Consider the following 23,332-nt stretch of genomic DNA (forward strand, 5'->3'; position numbering starts at 1 on the left):
ATGGTTCACTCAAAAATGGAACAAAAACAACAAAAAATAGCAACGACCGGGGCCGTTCGACGTTGGCGATTTCATACACTGCCACGACGAGGAACGGCCGGAAACAGAGACTTTCACTCTGTGCTCGTGGAACACAAGAGGGCATGCCCACTTGACAAAGGTCGGTGAAGTAAACCTGGGGCTCTACGATATGATATGTCTCCAAGAGACTTGGCTGATGGATAAACCTGCATTGGACGGATACACAGTTGAAATTTCACCGGCAGTGAAAGGCTTACTAGGCAGACCATCGTCTGGCCTGTTGGTGGCGATTAAAACGGGCCAAGGGTTATCGGCTCCAATTAAGTGGAAGGAGGAATACGAAGTATTGGTGGTGTTGACCTCGTGGAAACAGACAAGCGATAAAAAAGAAATCAGCTTTACCAAAAATGTAGCAATCATAAATTGTTACTGGAACCCTCAACGGATGTCCACCAAAACATTCTGTGACAACTTGAGGGGCACCATCGATAAATTGTACGAGAACTTTGACTCGATCGACATCATAATATGCGGCGACTTCAACGCAAAATGCAGTGTCCTAAGGCCCACTGGTTTGGGTAACGAAAAAGGGAACAGATCAAGAGAAGCATCTTACGAACGAGGGACAGCCTTGAACCGAGTTATTAAAGCAAGAAATATCCAAAATGTTGCCAATCTGTTCCCCTCACAAGTAAATCTCCCAACATGGGAACGAAACTCCGCAACCGCGACACTTGATTACATCTTTATCTCCGATGGCCTTACAGCCGGTATCACAAGCTTTAAAGTACTAAAAACAGAACACAGCGATCATAACCTGCTTACCTGTGTCTGGCAAGGCAGCAAACCGTCTAAAGAAACATATGGAACAACGCTCGACTTAAACCCTCAAAGAACAAGGCTGAAGATAAGCGAAGGGGATATCGCTAAAATCAAGCAAGGTTGGGTCGAAAAGGTTGATAAATTGCAAGAAACAAATTGCGACGAACGACCAAACTATTTACCCCTGTTACTGGCCTACGAGACCCAGGCCAAAAAGTCCACAAAGACACTCGGTACCGGAAAACATGCATTCAACAAAGCACTGGTCGACAAAAGAAAAGAGGTGCGCAAGCGAAAAAGAATAGCGAAAAAAACAAATGCCTCCGCCGATTGGGAGAAATGGAAGCAAGAAACAAAAGGGTACAAAAACTGGCTAAAACAGCAGAGAGCTTCCCAACTGCAATTAGATGCGGAGCTTATGATGTCCAAGCTACAAACAAAAAAATCCAGTGAATTTTGGGGCCTTATAAAAGAAATGACAAACACTCCAGGCTCAGCGCAGACAAACGCGGTGGCCGAATCCAGCTGGATTGCTTACCTGACCAGAGAATTCAAGAGACCAGACGGTGAAGTGTACACGGAGACAAACCGGTCGAACTCATCCTGGATCGATGTATCCAACCCCAGTGAAATAGAAGCGTCAATTACCAAACTAAAAACATCAAGAGCCCCTGGTCCGGACGGTCTTACAAATATGGACCTTAAGCGATACCCGGAAAAATGGTCAGAATTGATCAGTAAAATCTTTCAGGTGTGTGGTAGAAAAAAGATGATCCCCGAAACCTGGCGAACTGCGATCATCGTCCCCATTTACAAAAAGGGAGCCCGAAATGAGCCAGTAAGCTACAGACCCATCGCTCTCTTGGACATTATAGGCAAGATCTTTGCGACGCTGCTATTGACCCATTTTAAATCATGGGAACAAAACAGCCCGTCGAGGGACTTCCTACAAACAGGTTTCCAAAAAAACGGGAGTACATCAATAAACATCCTAATCCTCAATATTCTGAAAGCCAAGGTCAAGGAGGGGGCGCCCAGGATCTTTTTGGCCTTTGTGGATCTATCAAAGGCCTTTGACAAGATCGATCGTAACAAGTTATGGTCAAAATTACACCACTGGAAATGTCCGGAAGAGGTGTTGGAGCCAATAAAAGCCCTCCACGAGAAGACAAAAATCAAGGTCAAACTGAATCAACAGGGTACATTATCTGAAGAGATCGAAGTTTATAGAGGCGTCAAACAGGGCTGTCCACTGGCCCCCGCCCTGTTCAAGGCATTTTTGGGAGATTTTGGCCAGTCAGAAAGCAAAATTAGAACATTTCCCCCAAAAATAGGAAATACGGAGATCCCTCGCCTGTTGTATGCCGATGACGTCATACTAATTGACCAAACCCCAGTTGGTCTTCAGCGCAAACTGACTAATCTAGCAAAGTATATGAGAGAAAATAACCTGGAGATCAACGAGTCAAAAACCAAGATCTTGGTCTTCGAAAAAAGCAAAAAAAGAACAAAACAGCAATCATGGTTTCTGGTGAACACTGAAATCGAAACTGTAAAAACCATCAAGTACCTAGGGATATTGTTGGACTGCTCCGGAGTGGACAGGGCCTGGCAACTTCAACTATGGGAGAAAACAAAGCGGCTGACCGCCCAAACAAGAGCAGTGGACAAAAAATACGGCAAATTCTCACTCATCCCAGCCATAACCTTCTACAAAACAAAGGTGGTTCCATCGATACTCTACGGTGCTGAGTCCTCGCTGTGTCTACCACACAAGTTATGGCCCAAACTGGAGGGTTATGTATGGAAAACAGTTCTGGGCTTACCCAAATCGACCTCCATGCCGGCAATCAGGCGTGAACTGGGCCTAGTTTCACTGACATCCATGGTGGATCAAAACGCAATGAGGTTATTCAGAAAAATCATCATGTCTGACTCCCTGCGATTATACGAAATCCTGAGGATTGAAACAAAGAAAGGGAATTGCTCTGCCCTATCCAACTGGGCAGAGAAAAGAGGAAACGACCTAGCACAAATAGCCTGCTCCGAACAAGATCTGAGGGAAAATCCGGACCGTGTCAAACGCAAAATGGAAGAGTGGGACTGGATGACCACAGTGGAAAAGGCAACTAAAAACAAACTCTTAGCCACCCTACCTCCGACCTTTAACAAAGTAAAAACGCCGCTAAAATATTGTCAAAAATTCCCGGATAAAAAACGGAGAAACCTTCTATTGAAAGCAAGATTAAACTTACTCCCCACGCGGGAGATCATGGCCATTCGCGACCCAAAGACCACAAAGTCCTGTCGTCTCTGCAAAAACCTGGATACGATTGAATCCGTCAAGCACCTTGTGATCAACTGTCCAATAACCAGAAAAAACCGAACAGCCTACCTTCGCCCTTTGCTAGATAACGCCTGGATCTTGGAGCCTGACGAGTGGTGGGATAGACTAATCTCAGGAGAGAAAACAAACTGGGCAGTGGCAATGGCGAAACAAATAGAGCTAGCAATGAAAGAATTAAATACTCATAACACCTCATCGCAAGCATAATAAAGGTCAGACATTCTTTCTTTCATTCTTCGTCATCCACTCAAAGTCGCAACACACATGGAGAGTGAGGTTGCGTTGTGTGAAGACTTTTCCTTTTTCTCTTCGAGAGGACATTTTCGTTTGACTTTTGATAAAACTCAGTTTTTCTTTACTTGTTAAACTGAGTAAATGTTTCAATAAAACAAAAAAAAAAAAAAACAAAAAAAAATTTAGAAACAATTGGAAGTAGTGTGTGGGCATTGTTACCAGGGATTCTATAGGAGGTCTTTCAGTAGTTGGATGCACATGATGCTGCACTTTAGTAAAAGGGGATCTAAGGGTTTTATGCTGGAACCAAAGGGGATATAGACATTTCACAAACAACAGTACTAGTAGGGGCATTTTGGGAAATTTCGATCTAATCCTTCTACAGGACACATGGTTGCAGCAAGAATTGAAGATAGATGGGTTTACAATCTCAGAACAGTTGGCCTATGGTAATGCATTGGCCACACATCGGGAGGCCTATTAATAAATTCAAAAAATGACAAAAAAAATAAAAGCATCTAAATATAAAGGAGAATATTATGGCATTTTAGCAACAATGCTGCAGATCAATTTGGAAGCTACATTTAGAAATCTTTTGTTTTTGAACTTGTATTATAATCTGGTGTGTTCCAACTTAACTGCGTTTTTGGAAAAGATCTCAGAGGCTTTCGTGGAGGGTCAATCACAAGAAGAAGGATGTGATACTCTAATGACAGGGGATCTAAACTCTTGTTGTCATTCTAGAACATCAGGGGGGATAGTAATAATTTGGAAGTGCAAAGAGGGAAAAGGTGGTTAGATTTCTTCTCTGAATGAAATGTACTTATCTGTAATGGAAGTGTGGAGGGTGACCTTAACCCAGCCCCTACATGGGAAAAGAAGGATCTAGGTACTTCTTAGACTATATTATTGTCTGCAGAGGGCTTTTTGACTGGTGAGCAAAGATGGAAATTATGCCGTTAGATAAAAGCGATCATAATATGCTAACTTTAAGATTAGATATGCTGGATGAAGGGCAGAGGGGAAGCCCGCAATCGAATTTGCAGTTAAAACAGAGGGGAAATTGATTGGCCAGATTTATTGGGAATGGATGAAAATTAAAGTCCTCATAGAGGCATGGGTATCAGGTCAGAAAATAAACATAAATTCAGTTTTGATCTGGATACATGGTATAGGAAAGAAGAATTACTGAAGAACTTGAGATTGTTCAGTAAATATTCTCTGATTATGACTGTTGAATCCAGCGGTTGTTCGAAGCAATGGGTAACGATGCAGAAAAGAATAATCTCATTATTAATCCAGGAAAGACCCAGATTATTAGATGTTCAAATGTAACAAAAAAAGAATAGAGTTTAGGTGGACTGTGAAGACACAAACTGCAGAGTTGGCTAGAGAATGTAAGTACTTGGACTTTTTTCTGGTCCCACACCCTAACCAAAAACTAGTAGAGGACCGGTTAAATGCTAAAATAGATCAAAAGGTACCACAAATAAATATCACCAAAAGTTTGCGTTGTACATTCTGTATCCTGCCACTAATCAGGTTACATAAAGGAAAGATTATCCCTACCCTGCTCTATGTTATGGATATAGAGTCACAGGCCTGGTGTATAGGTTGAGGGCGCCTGGAGGGAAGAATTTGTGAGAGTATTACATCTTCCCCACTCCCTCCCAATTGTGTCTCTTCGATATGAGTTAGGCTTAAACTCACTGACGTTAGATTTATTTTGGAGATTGTTACAGTTGTATCGATCTATAAAATGTCCTAAGGAAAACATCTTGTTTATGGATGTACATTTGGAGAAAGCTAGACATGTTAATCCCTATTTAAAGAAATTAACAGAACTGGTAGTAAGCATCCTGAGTACGATAAATAAATCGTTGAATGATCTGATGGATGATGCCCTCATAGTAAAAAGGGCATTGATGGAGACGGACTGGATAAAAACAATTGATGAGGTCCGTTCTCTGAAACTACATGGGAGTCATTCCTTTTTGGATAAACCACAGGTGTCATCCCGACCTACTTAATGAGATTCCCGGGCCATGTTGGAAGAAATACGCTTCTAAGATTTTGTTTAAATTTACTTCCGACAGGTGAAATTGTGGCAAGCAGAGCAAAGGAGAAGGCCATAAATGAAATATGCTCCTTATGTCAATGTCAAGTGAAACAATCATTACGGCATATTTCTTACTAGATGTAAGGGGCCGCAAGAATGAGAATGATCCTTCCTGGGCCGTTTTGTCCATAATGAAGATTGGCTTTGGTCAGATGAATTTTGTTATAGACTGTCCTCAGGACACAAGACTTTTTTTATCGATTGGATTTATAAAAAATATTGAAACATATTGAACTGGCTACTTCAGGGGTCCCTTGGGAATCAGCTTTCATGTTGTTGATCTGTGTAGACTAATTTGATTATTTAAGCACTATTCATAATTGGCCATATATTGCACAATGCCATTGACAAGCTCACCTAAGGGTAATCGAGAGCTAGCAGGCTAGTAAAACAACATTATTTGCATGTGGTAGAATGCAGACATTCTCACTGTTATTTTGGGGGATTCAGCAGTGATCTTATTTAGCGCGCTAGTTAAGAATTTGACATTAAGGTTAAATAAAAGGGTGGCCACGGCCCACCATGGCAACACGAAGCCCTTTTGAGAGGTGATATAGTATGCGCTTAGTGTTCACCATACCATACCAATTTAGACCCCAGCCATACTAATTGGGTTGATGGAAAGTGGGAGTCAAATTACCCTGGTGCACCAGAAAAGTAACCTGGCTGAGTGATCCTGAAGCATGACCACCAAAATAGCTAGAATAGGTATCCACATAGAGCACAATGTCTTCCATAATGTGTGCTGGCTAATGCAATCAAACGCTTACTTCAGATACATAAACCCCAGGTAAACAGTACTCCTATATCCAGGGGCGTTGCTAGGGGGGGGCTAAGGGGGCTATAGCCCCTGATCTTTTGGTTGTAGCCCCGGATAGAATCTCAGGAGCTACAGCCAAAAGACCAGCTAGCCCCCAGTCCCAACAGTTCCGACAGCAGCTTAGCCCCGGGTCTTTTCCAGACCTAGCAACTCCCCTGCCTATATCCCAGAGTGTGGTTACCAAGATTTAGCTTCCTCGACCGGTGCATCCACCTGTCAGATTGCTCCAAACCCAGATTGAATATCACAATCCAAGCCTGGGTTCTAATAAAGAGGATTGTTAGACTTGCATCACACTTGAATCACTGCATCTTGGGTAGTACCCCAATTAAACCTAACTAGCAAATTCAAACTAACGGCACACCCCCTTTTGAACTAGCTGTGTCCCATTATTTGCTGATGCAAGGCAGGGTATTTTCAATGTGCTCCTCAAAACCGTTAAGGCAAAATGGAGACTAAATGTCACAGTGAAAAAATAATGTAAAGAACCCTTTGTGGAATTTTCTTCGGGGCCCAGACAATCAGGAAGGTACAATTCTAGGCACTGATCTCTGTTATTGTGTCTGAAACTTCTCTGTTGTCTGAAGTTGGGCAGCTGAGGAATGCTCCCATTGCTTTTCGTAGTCCCATGCGATGCAGCCAAACCCTATGTGGCTTGTGAATAGTCTCCGCCTGGCTCATTGCAGGCTCCCACACCCTCCTCATGTGTAATTCAGGCCCTATTGGCCCGTTAAGTTCCGCCATCAGCCCACAGTGATACAGTGGGTGCCACTGTGCTACCACTGCCATGCTCGTAAAAGCATTTTCCCTGCCACAGTGACATTCCTTTTACACCCTAAAGCGACTCGCAACAATACAACACTGGTTGCAGCACTGCAGCACCATTTTCCTTTGTACAGATTCCGCATAATTTCAGCCCATTCAACCCCACAGCAACCCACTATGACAACAGAGGTGCTGTGTCACACCAGCCGCCACTATGCATCTCGGGAATGCTGGACAGTTGTGGAGCATTTACTTTAATTTACTGCGGATCTCATGGGTCTTGGAAAAATCGTATTCCTCTTGTTTAGGGATGGAATTGGGGTAATTCGGTGCACTTAGCCCTGCTTAACAGATCTTGCTTAATTAAAGGCTGTTCATTTGGGCGTCCGGGCACTTAATGGCCAACATTGCTCCTCCTCACGGACATAAATGCACAAAAATCTCCCTGAGTGCCTACTGTGGTGGGTCAGACACAGTATATAGACAAGTAGATATTTTTCAAAGGGTCTCAATTTTTTTAAAGTAAAGAAAAGAGGCCTCATCTAGCCCTACTTCTAAGGCAAAGGTTGCCTATTCTAGAAAATAACAAAGAGGGTGCATGTCGAGACATCTAACATAAATCATCCTTCAATCCTGCATCCAAACCTGACTACCCTGCAGGTTGCCCCTGCCACTAACAAATGAAGCAGAAGACTTGTCCTAGAAAGGTCTTCTTATTCCCATGGGCGTCATTTGGGTGTTGTCAGGGTCACAGCTGCGTCCCCTGGTGACTACCGCGCAGCCACTGCCGCTTCCAAGTGCAGAAAGCAGTAAGCGCTCTGTGCTTCCTGGTTTTTGCTCTTGTGCGTAGAAGCGGAGAGGAACTCAGAAGCAGGATCCATTCAGCGCTGACTCTGTGGTAAGTGAAAGGAAAATTAAATGTTGTATGTATGTATGCATTTCTTGAAAGGGTGAATATGTGCTGTGCAAATGCTGTTTGAACGCATTTGTATGAGCGAGTATCTGCTTTGTAAATGTTTGAATGTGTGACTATGTGTTTGACCGAGCATGTGCATTGTGAGTGCTGTTTGAGTGCATAAATATGTGCTTGAATTAGCGAGCATGTGCTGTGTCTGTGAATACTATTTGAATGCGTGAATATGTGCTTGAATGAGCAAACAAATGATGTTTGAATGCATGAATGTGTGTTTGAATTAGTATGTGCTGTGTAAATGCTGTTTGACTGCTTCAATATGTGTTTGAATGAGCGAGTACATTCTTTTTGAATGCTATCTAAATGCGTGAAAGTGTACTTGAATTAGCAAATAAATGATGTTTGAATGCATGAATGTGTATTTGAATTAGTATGTGCTCTATAAATGCTGTTTGAATGCATGAATGTGTGTTTGACTGAGGTATGAGATGCTCTGCGAATGCTTTTTGAGATGAATGCTGTATGAATGTGTGTTTGGAAGAGTGAATGAATGAATGTGGGTGAGCCTATGTCGGGCTTGTGCCAGCGTAGGAGGCTGATTTGGGTGGCGTGGGAGGAGGTGTAGGAGGAAGAGGAGAGATTTTTTTACTAGGCATCTAAGATACAGTATCATAGATGCCCACTAAAAAATGTCATGCCACAGTAAGACAAGGCTAGACTGATTGCAAAAAAATGCATTCTAGCCACGTAATAACACTTATCATGCCGGCTTTAAAAGCGTGATAAAGCAAGCATAACAAGTGTTATTACATGGGAAGACTGGTATTTTGATTATATCCATGTAGTCATTTCTTACAAACCGTCTTGCCGTCTGGCATTACGTTTTTTACTGGCCATCTATGATACAGTATCATAGATGGCCAGACAAATACATCATGCCACATTACAAAATGGCTAGACTTACTACACCAACATTCCAGTCTAAGCACACAATAACACATATCATGCTTGCTTTAAAAGCATGATAAAGCAAGCATGATTTCAGTTATTATGTTGTTAGAATGCATTTTGATGAAATTAGCCTTGCCATTTCTTACTGTCGCATGACATTTTTTTTACTGGGCCTCTATAATACAGTATCATGTGAAAATGTATTTATACTGGCATATATTGTGGGAAAGGCATCAGAAAAATGCATTGGGAAATGTTCCTGTGCACTTTTGGTGACTTCACCTATTGGACTCTTTCCTGAATTACCCTACACAACTGATTGCAAACTGTCTGGCTTTTTAACCAATTTTTCAGAGACACTGTGTTGCATAATACACCATTTTAACCTATTATTAAAAACATTGTCTCGGAGGGTGAACACCCCCAACCCCCCCAAATCATCCCTGGGTGGTTCAGGATTCCTTGGTATGCTTGGATGCTCATACAATTTTGTGATTAATATTTACACCCTACCAATTCACCAACAGTGACTGGCAGTGTGAAAAAACATAGAATGAGTTCTTGTAAGCTGTTTTAATTTTGAAAATCATGCAATGAAGTTTGACTTATTCGCAAAGACAAAACTGAAGAGTAGCATTTGTCTTTATAAGCCAAACAGACTGGGTGCTCCAGATGAAGAGCTGCTTATTTAGAGTCAACTTGTTTGTTTTATTGTTCTGAGGCCTAAAATGTGGTGCAAAAATACACCACATTTTGGAGCTACTGTGGCCTAGATTGTCCCATACCCAAGTAAAATATTTAGTATTATATCATATGTTTATGTATAGCACTTCATGTCTGACTCCTGATGCTTCCTACATCTAAGCGCTGTAAAAATAGGTGTTATTAGTAGGACATGTAATAGTACTTACTGTATCAACCAAGGAGGGATGAAGGACTGATTTAGCCCTGCTGAAATATGAACATGACAAATGCAGGGTGGCTGAGATGAGCTTTTACCTCATTGAGCTATCCAATTGCGACACATATTGCTGTTTAATCAATTGTGCAGTTCAACACATTTATCAAGATATCTACCCATCACCCTCTTTTGTCTACTGCAGTCCTTTTTAAAGAAAATATAGCACTACTAATATTAGACTTACTGGTGGGTCATGACATAATTACAGTACTTAGAAGCAGTAGGAATATATGTGTAATGCTAATAAGAAATGTAACCACCAGAGCCAATGCATTGCCAAATGTATTTAAGGAGAAATAGCCGGTAAGATAGCGCAGCAGGTTAAGTGCTCACTGTTGGTATTCATGTGTGGTCACAGGTGTGAATTGTAAAAAGGTCTACTCAACCATATATACCACTCGCCATATAGCTCAGTAATGTATGGTCAATGACATTTATCACCAGTGCTATATAAGAGTACAGCGCTGTGGGGTCAGCCTCTTGGTCATGATGATGAACAATGTACGCATCGAACACATTGAGGTGCCATGGGTTCTGTTCAGTTTGTTTCTAAGAATCTTTAGATTAAAATTGGATTGACCGATATTGCCTCTATAAACTTGACATTATGATGAAAGTCTTTCTGTGGTAAAACGAAGAAATAAAGGGTTCTTTGTTACTTATTACACAATTGGCTAATCCTCTCATTTTATCCCATTCCAGATACAGGGCATTACCTCACACTGGGTAGAATTACTGGACATTTGAGGATGTACTTGGCAAATGAAAGAAGCAGTTGAATATACAAAGCTGTAAATTACATATTTAAACCATACCTAGGATGTGAGGATATAACAGAAATGAGATGACTGTACCCTCAGAGGCTACACTAGCCACACTGTTTTATGGCAGCACCTGTGAATGTGGGGCTTTACTTGGCAAATGATTACAAGACCTGACATTTGCAGCAATAATTGGCATACGGTGTTAATAAATGACAATATGTGGATATAGTGGCATATGCATGGCAGTGCCCCTGGCCTATGTTGGTTCTACTTGGTCTACCTCTGTCAAAACATGAACCCCCCCCCCCCATAGCATATCAAGGCAACCCCCTTGTGAAAATGTGCTTGGTATCTGAAACTTCTTATGTCTGCTTTAGTTCCAGTTTGAATTTTATGACATGTAAGCTTTGTTAGGTTTTTACACCCATCAGTCACTTCAGGTGATGACATCAGAGTTAAAGGTCATTTGATGTGATGTCACCAGAGTCAAAGGTCATATGACATCACTTCCTGTGATGTCATTGGGTGTGTGATATAACTTTCGCTACTGCTGGCATTTTGGTGAATTGGCATTCCTGCTTGCACCCCTTTCCTGGCTTGTTCTGTTTGATGCATGACTCCCTCCCCAAATATCTCCCTCAAATGTTGTACTTCTGGTTTTTCAGGCCTGCTCGAACAGTTGAAAACAAAGTTCAAATTACGTTCCTTTTGTATCAGATCTATGCCTGGTCATACAGTTCACAACAAAGTTCAATGTCTCTTGATGTCTTGATGCCAGCAAACCCTTTTTCAAGATGAAAAGTTTGTTCCTCACGTGTACAATTTGAATCTGCAAATTCTCCAATTCAGGTTTCCCCCGACTTGGGTTTTTGCTTTCTCTCTGGTTTCTGGTGGCCCTTATTGGGTTATTTATTTTGTGCTCGCCCCTTTGGAGTGTTTCTTTGACACTCTGGTATCTGGTAACCCGTTGCAGGTTACTGGGTACGTGCTCACCCCCTTGGAGTGTTTCTCTTGCTCTCTGGTATCTGGTAACCATTTGCAGGTTATTGGGTTTCAACTCAATCCCTTGGGGTTTTTCTCTTGCTCTCTGGTATTGGTAACCCCTTGTGGGTTATGAGAATCGGCCTCACCCCCATTGGGAGTTTCTCTTGGTCTCTGGTTTCCTATAGTCCCAAAAAGGCACTCAGATACTTTATCCAGTTTCTTATCATCCTTACTCCTTTTTAGAGTGTCTCAGAGCTCATCCAACCTCTTCCCTTTCCCAAACATGTACTGCATGTCTACTTATTTGCTGTGGTCTTCTGCTGAGAAAACAGCAGTTCCTGTAGCATGGGAACTGCACTTCTGGGGTTGTCGGTTCCCTGGTTTTAATTCTTCATCTGAGCACTGTCCTTTGGCCACTGTGGTATGCTACATTGGTGGTAGTTCGGTCTTTCAGCGTCAGAGACCAAGGTGCCTGGAACTTTAAGTCCTTTCCACTCACCATGTATGTGATGTGGCCCTGGCTCAGTAAGTAATAATTTCAGCTTGTAATCATGAAATGGGGTCCTCATTTTCGCACTAGAAGGACCAAGGTGTTAAACTATATTCATATAATACCGCCTTGTTATGAATATTGGCCTAAGCCCATTCACGTTGCACGGAAAAACCGTGTTGGTAATGTACCGATTTCAGATCAACTTCGCCGCCATTTTAAGGATCATCCGCCATTTTGATTTCCACTCCTGCTTTGTGTTCTAAAATAGTGGACTGTGTTTTCAACTGCAGCCGAGCCGTACGATCTTTGAGTTGTTTCAACATTGAGGCTGACCGAGAGCAGACTGTTTGTTCTATGCAAAGAAATCTTGTTACTCGTATGAACTGCAATCCAAGTGTTGTCTGCGCTCACAAGCCTCATCCTCATATAATCAACGAGACAATGTAGAACAAACTCAGATCTTGTGTTTTTGCTGCATTGTAGTGATTCTTGAAACAAGGCTAACTGTGTATCAGAGAACCAATGGCATCATTGTAACTTCATGGACATGCAAACTTGTTAAATCCGTTGTACAATATTATAGTATTTCTCATGTGAACTGGGCACAAACCCTAGCATGTAAATTATTAGTTTGGAGAGGGGCTGGACAATGATTGGAAACTGTATAAAAATGTCTGTGTTAAAATGCCCAGCACTCTCACCACTCACTGTGTCTGCTGGTACACACTGCAAGGTGTTGGGAGCCAAATAGCTATCTGTTTGCTTTGAATCTGTACAGAATAAAATATACTTATATCTTTTTGACCCGTGATTGGGGTATTTCATTTTGTGGTACTAAGCTTCGATATTTCTTTGGTCTTTCATAGGGATGATAATCTCTCTATCTAAGAACCTCTCAGAGGGTGAGTATTATGCATCCATCAAGCAGTTAGATCGCCTGTGGAATGCAGCACTGTTCCTTGTACATAGATGGAACCCATTAAATAGTCAATGTTGTTTGTGCAGCTAACACCTTTCTCCCCTCGCACACAGCACCTTTGCAGCTTAGTGGAATGCACAGTTTCACTCCACACACCCTGCACACACATATAACACAAACACTATTGCACATCACCTCTGCCATAAAAAAAAACTGCTTGTAATGGCAAAAATTTGAACTGTAGCTTCCCACATAACTCTCTCTCTCCATAAACACAACCCCTCCCCTTTAGTCCATAGTATTCCTCTGTTGCGCCCATACACACTCCATTTAAACATGGGTGACCTCACCCTTGCATAACTTCAATGGCTGAAATGCTCACACGCCTAATAGCACCTCCCAAACTCTCCCAGATTTCGGGACTCTGGTCCCCCCGAGGGCGTTCAACCATAAGCGCAATTGGGACCATAATTATGGTGAAAAGTGCTATAACAAATGACAACATGAAATGAAATGAAATGAAATGCAGTGCTGGCTCCATCCGGCAGCATAGGCTTCCACAGTGTTTCTCAGGCTAGCACCCGCCCCATTGCTGGTTCTCTGCACAACAGAACCCCCACTCTAGGAAAGGGCCTCTACCTTTTTACGCCCTTCTTGGCCACGAGATTCCTGTCTCCCAATAGCTGCCTCACGTTGGCCAGGGCTCTTATACCATCTAAACTGGACTACTGTAATAGCCTATAACTAGGCGAAAACCAATCCATAATTAACAAACTACAGGTACTCCAAAATAACGCGCTATGAGCACCATTAAACATCCCCAGGCGAGAGCACATCTCCTCCATCAGAAAATCGTGTAAATGGCTCTCCATACAACACAAAATTGACCTAAAAACAATCTGTCTCACATACAAAGCCTTAAACCATCTAGCTCCCCCTTATTTTACCAACAAATTTACCTTGAAATCTGCGGCCAGAATCAATAGATCTTCCAACACACTATGCCTAACGGTGCCCAGATTCACCTTAAAAAGAGCTGGAGGTTCTTGTTTTACGGTCCTTGCCTCCCAACTTGGGAGCACCCTACCTCTCAACATCAAAGTTATCGAGTCCTTTCAGTCATTTAGGAAACAGGTCATTAGCTGGTTACTGAACAAAATCTAGCATTTACCATTTTCTCTCTACTATGGCTGTTGTTCTGACTATACCGTAACTATGTTTCTACGTACAAACTGTATATATGTATAAATGTATAATTGTAAACTGTATATAATATACCATCTAACTGTGTACCAAGCGCCCTTTTACCGCCGGGTCCGGAGCGCTATATAAATAAAATAAACAAACAAACAAATGAGAGACAAAGCCCTTTCTGGTTATGATTTTTGGTCAACACAGAAGGGTCAGCTAACAAACCAAGCACATTTAAAGACCCCTGTACATGTGTTTTGTGATCAGATACCATATATCCCACAAACACTGTGGTCACTGGTGTTAAAGGAGAGGTTGTATGCTTATCTACTTGTGATTCCTTGTCCCCTAAGGTGGGTCACCGCCACTGAGATCCCATTTACCCTGTCCCCTAAGCAGTGTTTTGTGTAGCAGGCTCGTCCCCCCAGTCCCAAAGGGGGCAGCTCTCCCTTGCGGAGAAGGGACAACCTCCCCTGATACGTCACGCTAATTACCATCTTCCAGAATCAACTCCCGTGTGATGCACAGAAGATACAGCACTTGGCACTGAAGCAATTAGAGCATCATATCAGGGCTAGTTTTCATTCTGATTACTGTATGTGATCACAATCCACCAAACTAGGAAAGGGTCATGAATTCATTAATTGCTCCTTCTTTGAACAGAGGGAAATGTTTGGTAGAGCAATTGCCACCATTGTTTATCAAAGATAAGAACATCCTCAGCAGGAAACATCATTTGTGTGCATCTTGGATGGCTTTATTGCAACACGAGTGGAGCACTCTATAAATAACTCCTATAAGGAAACATTATTTTGGCTTCTAATAAAACTTAAAAGATCGGCATAGCCAGACGTTTCTTGGAGTAGCCGCTGCCGTCTGTGCAAAATTCCTTACTCAGCAAAATGCATGCTGTGAAGCATGTCATATTCAAGCCAGCTACCTTTTACCCCAAACTGTAGTTTCGTGACCACACCTAACAATGGTACAGTAGCATTCAAAAAATCCAAAAGCTTTATGTCACTAATTAACTTTTCAACAAATAACCACTACTAAACATTGCACAGGAATAGGGTAACAAGCAAGTGTGATGCCATATTCACTATCGTTTTACTTAAGTACGTCTTCGGGGCCTCACTCTATCCCCGATGTTGGTGGAGAGGTGGTCTTGCCCCGCTCCTCTTGCAGTCCCGCATGATCAGATCCTGCCTATGTTGGGAGGGGGAAGACGTCAACCCTTCCCGCATACGAGTAAACTACCTTAATACCCTCTCATATTAAGTATGCAACCAAGCCTTGTTGACACTCAGACTCCATTTTGTGACACACCAAACGCCATCTTTCTAGTAGTCCCAAAAATGATCTCTAAAAGCCGTCTCTCCCACAACCCAGCGCCTTACCCCTCCAGCTCAGGCCCTCACAGTCCCCTGCCAGCTCTGCACAAGTCCTGTTCTCACGGAAGCCCAGCCATTCACTGTTGCAAGCATCTGTATATTCCCCGAACAAGTGATCTCACCACACTGTGTGGTGAGCGGAGCAGGACCCCGCACTTGAGCACATCCATCGCCACTAATCTGCCTGTTCTCTCTCGACCCTCACCCCACCCAGCCATAACCCACCAAGCCCAGGCCTCTCAGTTCTTTGATACAGCTACACCTCTAACCTCCCAGTGACCAAATGAGGAACACCCACCTTAGCCCTAAATTCTGGACCCCAATATATTCTCCCCAAGACTAAAACATGTCTGACAGTATCATGAAGCATCAGGTAGATCAAGGACCTCCGAGCTGGGCACCTCGGTTGGGGTACAGGGTTTATGGATACTACGGAGCAGAGGGCCCAATGTACATATATTATGTGTTAGTGCACTTTAAATGTACCCCTGTTCGAGTCAACATGTATGATGGTCATTTGTTTCATGCCCTCGAAGCTTGTTGTTCTAGCTTAGATAGAGAGGGAAGAAGTAACTCTCTGCTGGCATGACCTTCGCCCCACGGAGATGGGCCCAGCTGACCCACGTGCTGAGGGAATGACAACCAAGCAACTTCCAATCCGATGTGGCCAACCCATTTATATCTATAATGTAGTTTTACAACTTGCCAATTGGATCACAGAATTATGTACCTATAGGTAGGTGTCATCAGTGACACATTTAGGCCTCATAATGTGTTGCCCTTGTAATGTTTGGCAAAGCACTCTCCGGGCAGCAGAGTTCTCTGCATGCACAATTTATCTTATATAAACTTTGTTCTACTTGCATTCTATCTCCTGGTCTCATTCCCTACTGAGGTGTGTCCATTATTTTGACTTTTGGAAATTGTGTTGGGGAATGGGCGCCTTCACCGATTATTTGTTTTAAAAAGTCTTGAAGAAAAGGACATGGTGTTCATATATTTTATTTATGATCGTCTAGTTATTTGTTCATTTAGAGGGCCACTGACCATTATGATTCCTGTTTGTTGTAATGATCATATTGTTGTGGCTTATGGTAGGCCAACACGTCCATGAGATTCAACTTAAACATGAACATTACCCTTTGACAATACCAGAAAAGTGTGCCGAGTAATTGTTATTTTCTTCAAATTGGTATTACCAAAAGGTCTTCATAAATGTGTTTCCTTGGATTTCCTTTAAAAAGCCACCAACATCTTCAGTCTGGAGCCAAACTTGAGATTGTAAGCCTGAACTGTTGCTGCGTCCCTCAAGCTAAACATATTAATTAACAACATTAACACCCAACAAAGGCATGTTGTCCAGTGAGTATCAGAAGGCGGTGTCACCGTCCCTTGTTTTTGTTCCCTAAAGCTTTGTAGCATCTGCACTGCGACTAATGAATAGGCCACATATGCATAGCACACAAGAGAGTGATCTAAAAGAACAGTCAAACTCTGTCTATGCAGATGATATCCCTAATGTGGAGGATCCTGACAGCTTTCAGCACACTATTCTATTTAGCGAAATTCTGTACAATCAAGTTATTCTTCCAGTAGACAGGCAACTCAACTCTGAGGAACTCATTTTCTATCAGAAGGTAATGCCAATGAATGACATAAACGCCTTGAATAAGGCTTTTACGTCATTCATTACGTTACAGCTCATATTCTATCATTTGTGTGGTGGAGAAGAGGGGTGGAGCTCAATTTGCGGTTCCACTGCCCAATTTCCTTTCCGCCATACAAATGCCCCAGCATCTGCGCTGGCGCAAATGCTAGAGATCCCTTGTACACTGCCTTTCGCCCTTTCCATTTTCACTCTGCAGTAAGATGGACGAGAAATTGGCGGCGGGGAGCCATTTACGTTGCAGTGCAAACATAAAGGCTCTCCGCTGCCAGATTACGGGAAACTCGAACATGAGCCCCTGAGTCTTTGATGCAAGAATAATTGCGTTCTCATATAGGCCCTTCCAAGCATTGTAGAAACAGTTGTTATTATGCCCTTTCATAGTACTCAATTTGTCAACCTCAGAAGGATGAAAGGCTGAGTCGACCAAGCCATAGCATTATGACAAAATATGTTGTGGCATTTATAACGCGCCTGTACCCAAGTGTTTCTAGGCACGATTCAAACTTGCGAGGTGCAGGTTGGCTCACGTGAAAGGTAAGCTCTTAAGTCATAAGCTATCCACCTGGTGTTTTGTTTGATGTTTCAGGCAAAATAAAAAATCGATGGGCCTAGTGCACCTCCATGCAATTACTAAATCCTCTGTTCCCTCAACTATGAAGTCATCCCTTTCTCTACCCTGACCAACCAGCACACTACCTTACACCAACACACTTCATTTAACTGTAACCATCTAAATGGGGGCAGGTACACCGGCCAGGTCGAATAACAGGCTGGACACCAAGAGGCCAGTGTAACCCTTGAAAGAACTGGAAGCGGGTCTGATAGTCATCCAGCACACTCCTCCTTCGGTGATGCAAAGTAATATGCTTTTTTACAGAGGAATTTAGTGAGCTTATAAACTACACAGTGCCAGTCTTCTCGAATCATCTGTCTGCTTGTACTACCCCAAAGAGTTTGGAATTCTGAATCGTATGATCTTAACATGCGGTGCACATAGGAACATGTGGACTGAGATGTGGAATCTTATCTTCTAGATGGTGGATGCTAAAAGACATGTCAAAGTTCTTATACTTGAGTCTTTCGTGAGAAATCCCAGCACATGGTGAGACATAGCCGGGTCTTTTACTTCACAATCGCTTACAGCATTTAATCAGTGGCCACACATTTGAAACACTCAGACACACTCTTTTTCCATGTCTGGTAGGAGAGAAGGTGATGGGATTTGCAAGAAGAGGCAAAGCCATCACTTCAATGTGTTATACTTGTCACTTCAGTTTATAGAAAAAAATATTGGATCCAGAAATGGTTTCTTGAGCATCTCACACATTCCAGATGCCTCAGATTAAATTAGACTTTGAAACTAGCAACTAGTGTACAGTGATGCACACATAGCCCGTTACAAAGAAAGAATCTGAAAACGTTTGCAGAATATATTCTCACATTTTAATCATGATTGCAAAGTGTAAAATAAATCAAACATTGCATAGAAAGTACCAAAGGAGTAAAGTAAAATGATATCAATGGGCAGGAGTTATGGACACACGTGCCATGATCTGGCCTGATATTAATAATAATAATAATAATAATAATAATAATAATAATAATAATAATAATAATAACAATAATCACAGTCATGTCTGCTTTTTATGTTGAGTTTCATGCTGGATTACACCCACTTCCTCTTTTGTGTCAAGCCTTCCATATAAAGAGGGTAAGTGTAAGTCTGTGGGTGCTTTAGTATTTGACAAGCCTTCTAGTGGTTCCACCCACTGACATTTCAATGTATTTAACAAAAGGTGAATAAGCGGACAGAAACACGAATGAAATAAATAGACGCAAGCTGAATAAGTAGTGTGAGGGGTTAAAACATATATTGATGTTTTGTGCTCTACCAGTTAATGATAAGATCCCCAAAAGAAGGATGTTCTGGAACAGCCAACCTGACAGCCCACAGTCTATATTGAGCCCACCAAAACCACAGTCACTCATTTCTATATGTAACGTGTCTATTGATCAGCAGCTGCTGATTCTAATCAACTATACCCCCATCTCTGGGGACAAGTAAGATTCCATACCACATAGAATTGCTTACTTGATGCTTAGGATATCACACTATCATATGGAGTTAATCATTCTTCACATGTAGTTTTTGTTTCACACGCATAGTATATAAACCTGTGAATTAAAAAGATGTGATGCAACTAAGAGCAGGCTCTCCTCTACTCTGCTGTAGGTCTGGGAGGCTTCACAAGTATACAGGGGCCTACTACATGGGAGCAGAGTGGACAGTTCCCCCGTTCTCCTTCAACAACGGATGCATGAGTGTAAGTTAGCCCCTGGGGAAATTGTGTCATTATTTGCGTGGGGTGACCAGAAATGTATTCATCTAACTCACTGGCACAGCAGTGCTTGCCCTCTGGTTCCTGCTGTTCTAAGGCTCAGTGAAGTGTTGGCATGCATCTTGCAAACCTAGAAAGGGCTGCTCACTTTTATGTGGGAAGGCTACCTCATCAATTTACCATCTGGGCCTTGAATCAGAGGGGGGACATCAGGCTGTTTGGCACGCAGAAGCAGTGGGACATCCTAAAGAAAATGCTGCACAGACAGCTCAGCAGGTTGGGTGACTGTTATTCAGATGTTATATATTTAGAACTTTCGGTAAATCATATGCCTTTTCTCTAATTCCTGCTGACAAATGTGCCGTACAAGGTGTTGCTTGGACCCAGAGATGGCTATGACTTCTTCATTTCGACTTATTGATTGATATTGATATTTTATTTATATTGTGCTCATACACAGGTGTTTCAGAGCACGTCAAGACAAGGGAGGGGAACGGGAGAACAAAACAGCGATAATACTAGACCCGGTGACATTGAGAACGTGCAAGTTAATGGGGCAGAGGGAGGGGAAAAGTGCATGGAAGGGGGAAAAGAGGAAAGTGCACAGCAAAGGAGAAACAGAATAAATAATAATAAATAAATAAATAAATAAATGAATAAAAAGATCGACCAAAATGGTAGTGAAGCCAGCAAGTGGCAAGTGCTGAGTTTAAGGCAGCAGACAGGGTAGGTCTGATAAGTGCAGGAGGAAAAAAAGGGGGAGCTGTATGGGTACAGATACAGACTCCAGTGCAAAAGGTGGCCTGGAGGCAGAGCGGTGGGGTGGCAGGGTGAGCAGGAACCTGGGCCTGGAAGACAGAGGGTGTCCAGGCGCACGGTGCCAAGAGAGAACAGATCAGCAGGGGAGAGGGAGGGCCAAGTGCAGGGGCGTTGCTAGGGGGGGGCTAAGGGGGCTATAGCCCCTGGTCTTTTGGTTGTAGCCCCGGATAGAATCTCAGGAGCTACAGCCAAAAGACTAGCTAGCCCCCAGTCCCAACAGTTCCAACATCAGCTTAGCCCCGGGTCTTTTCCAGACTTAGCAACTCCCCTGGCCAAGTGAAAATTAAACGTAGGTATCCATGCCTACAAGTATAAGTAATATGCAGTGAAACAGAAAAGATACATTCCATATTTATTCTTTTTTATTTGCATTTTTAAAGCGCAACAGCTGCCCTCGGGCATCGTGGCGCTGTTACAAGAAAGTTTTCTTGGCATGGTGAAAATAACAAGAGCAGAAATGGAGACATGGTTACAGGCATGGCTATAATTCCGGGGTTACATGGGAACAGTGAGCATGGTACGTTGTAATTTACAGACATTGTTGCATGCAGTAGTATTATAAGTGGTATTCACTTAAATAGGGTGGTCTTCAGAGTTTTTCTGAAGGCTATGAGGAATGTTTCAGCTCTTAGTTTAGGCGGTAGGGAGTTCCAGGCTTTTGGCGCTAGGACTTTGAAACTCGAGCCGCCAGCTACAAATCCGTCAGAGATGTTCCTGAGTAGAACAGTAACCAGTAATCTACTGCTATGATCCAAACATTTCTAGAGTAAATTGATAAATATACATTCTCAAAAAAATAAGAACGTGCGCACCATTTTCAAACAATGTTGTTTTTGTCTTCGACAATAGGAGAAATGAGATGCCTAATTAGGTAAAGTTCGGAGGCTGCGCATTAGTCGAAAAACAATAGCCTATATAGAAGCTCAGAGTGTCATCTATTGTACCAATCACACATAACAAACTGTCTAAAATAGCATCACTTTTTTTTAAACCTACAATGGCACGAGTTCTGGCACGAGGATTGGCCCGAGGCCACCTAGAAAATGTATGCGCGTAATCTAAGCACAGCTGCTAGCTAGTTCCTCAGTGCAGTCATGCGCTGGGTTTGCCAGAGGCGCAAGATAACGTTATTTGGGACAAATCCTATCTTGGCTGGCAGAAGAAAAACACAGAAATCAGCTTGTGGCAGTCAATCTGAACTCCTGCTGCACTGCAAGGAAATATACACTATTCTCTTTATCGTCTCCTCAATAACAGTATATCACAGGTTTTAGAGACACAGCTTTTCCTGCAGACTAGGAACAGTCCATTCATTTTACTCTTTCAGTGGCAGGGCTTTTACTCAGCGTTATCCCTGATGCTCACACTCGTGCTATCACACTCTTCAGTCATCTTTACTGGCTTTAGTCTAATGCATGCACAAAATCGACCTTATTTCCCTATTTTTGCACACTAGGGGCCAGACTACAGAAACGTTGCACTGGTGCACGATATTAGCACTAGGGCAAAGTGTGCCCTATTTTGAAAAAGACGCACATTTTTAGAAAACTATGACACAATGAAGGGTGCAGTTTGGCATGGTATAGGCAACTGGGCAAACATTGCTGTTGGGTAAAAAAGATACATTTTCACTGCATTATTGCAACAGGGCAACGTCTGCCCTAATGCTAATACGGAATGGTATTAGCAGGAGAGTCAACTTTGCCCTGGTGAAAAAACGCATCGGAAATGTATCTTTTTTGCACAGTGACAATTTTTGCCCTGGTGTTAATATCATGCCAAACCACACTTATCATGGTGAAATAGTTTTCTTATATGCCCCAGTGTTTTTAAAAAAATAGTGCAAAATGTGCCCCAATGCTAATACTGTGGAATTTGCAATTGCAGTCATGCACATTTTCTGTAATCTGTCCCCTGATCTTTCCATTATTGTCACTACTTAAACAGTTGCACAACAAGAATATGGAAGGATCAATGTAGAGCTGGTGGAAGGAGGATTCAGTCCAGGGCATAGGAGACCCATAAAATCTGGGGGGGACAGAGGACACCTTGGGGACTTGGGCGGGGAGGGGCAGGAATTTCCTACTCGCAGAAACTCCTTTACATCTTCCCCCGTCACTGACATATGCAGTAGATTGTACAGGAGCTTACCCAAATGTATGGAAATACATTGATGTTAATAATATTCCTTCCACGGGCCTCGTTTTTCTCTTCCACCTCAGTTGGTGTGATGACCTGTTTCACTTCTTGTGTTTCTCCAGGTCTCCCAGCGATGGACCTTTAGAGAGATCTTTTATAATACTCTCGTCTGTGCTTTAAGTGCAGATGCTTTATGGAGTTTCACCAACCCATCCTATCCTATTCCACTTGAACCCTCAATGATGGAACATGAGTGTGCCCCTTTACAGCAGTGTATGAGCTGCAATCATACTTCGGCACCAGGGTATTCACTGCATTGCATGGATAGCGGAACAAGTGCTGTTGTGAATCTCGAGGCTCTGCTTTATTTTTTTCTGGGTCACCCAGATGGCTTATGGTGGCCTCTATTAAAACCTGTCTAAAACTCATTATTCAGCTTGTGGTGGGTACCAGAAATTCGTTTGCATCTATATTTTAAAACAAGCGTTGGCAACGCCAACCATTTAGGTTTTAATGTAGGCATGGAAAAGGCACTTGTCAGGCACTGCCATAGTGGTATTAGGTACCCTCTGATGGTAGCAGCTGCAAAATGGTGCAAGTATCTGGACATTTAATGGCAGTGCCTGGCAAATGCACAATACATATAAACAAGCAAACACTTGCCCTTGCTG

This window comes from Ambystoma mexicanum, chromosome 4p, assembly GCF_040938575.1.
Source record: "Ambystoma mexicanum isolate Mex_15411 chromosome 4p, UKY_AmexF1_1, whole genome shotgun sequence".
NCBI classification, from domain to species: Eukaryota; Metazoa; Chordata; class Amphibia; order Caudata; family Ambystomatidae; genus Ambystoma; species Ambystoma mexicanum.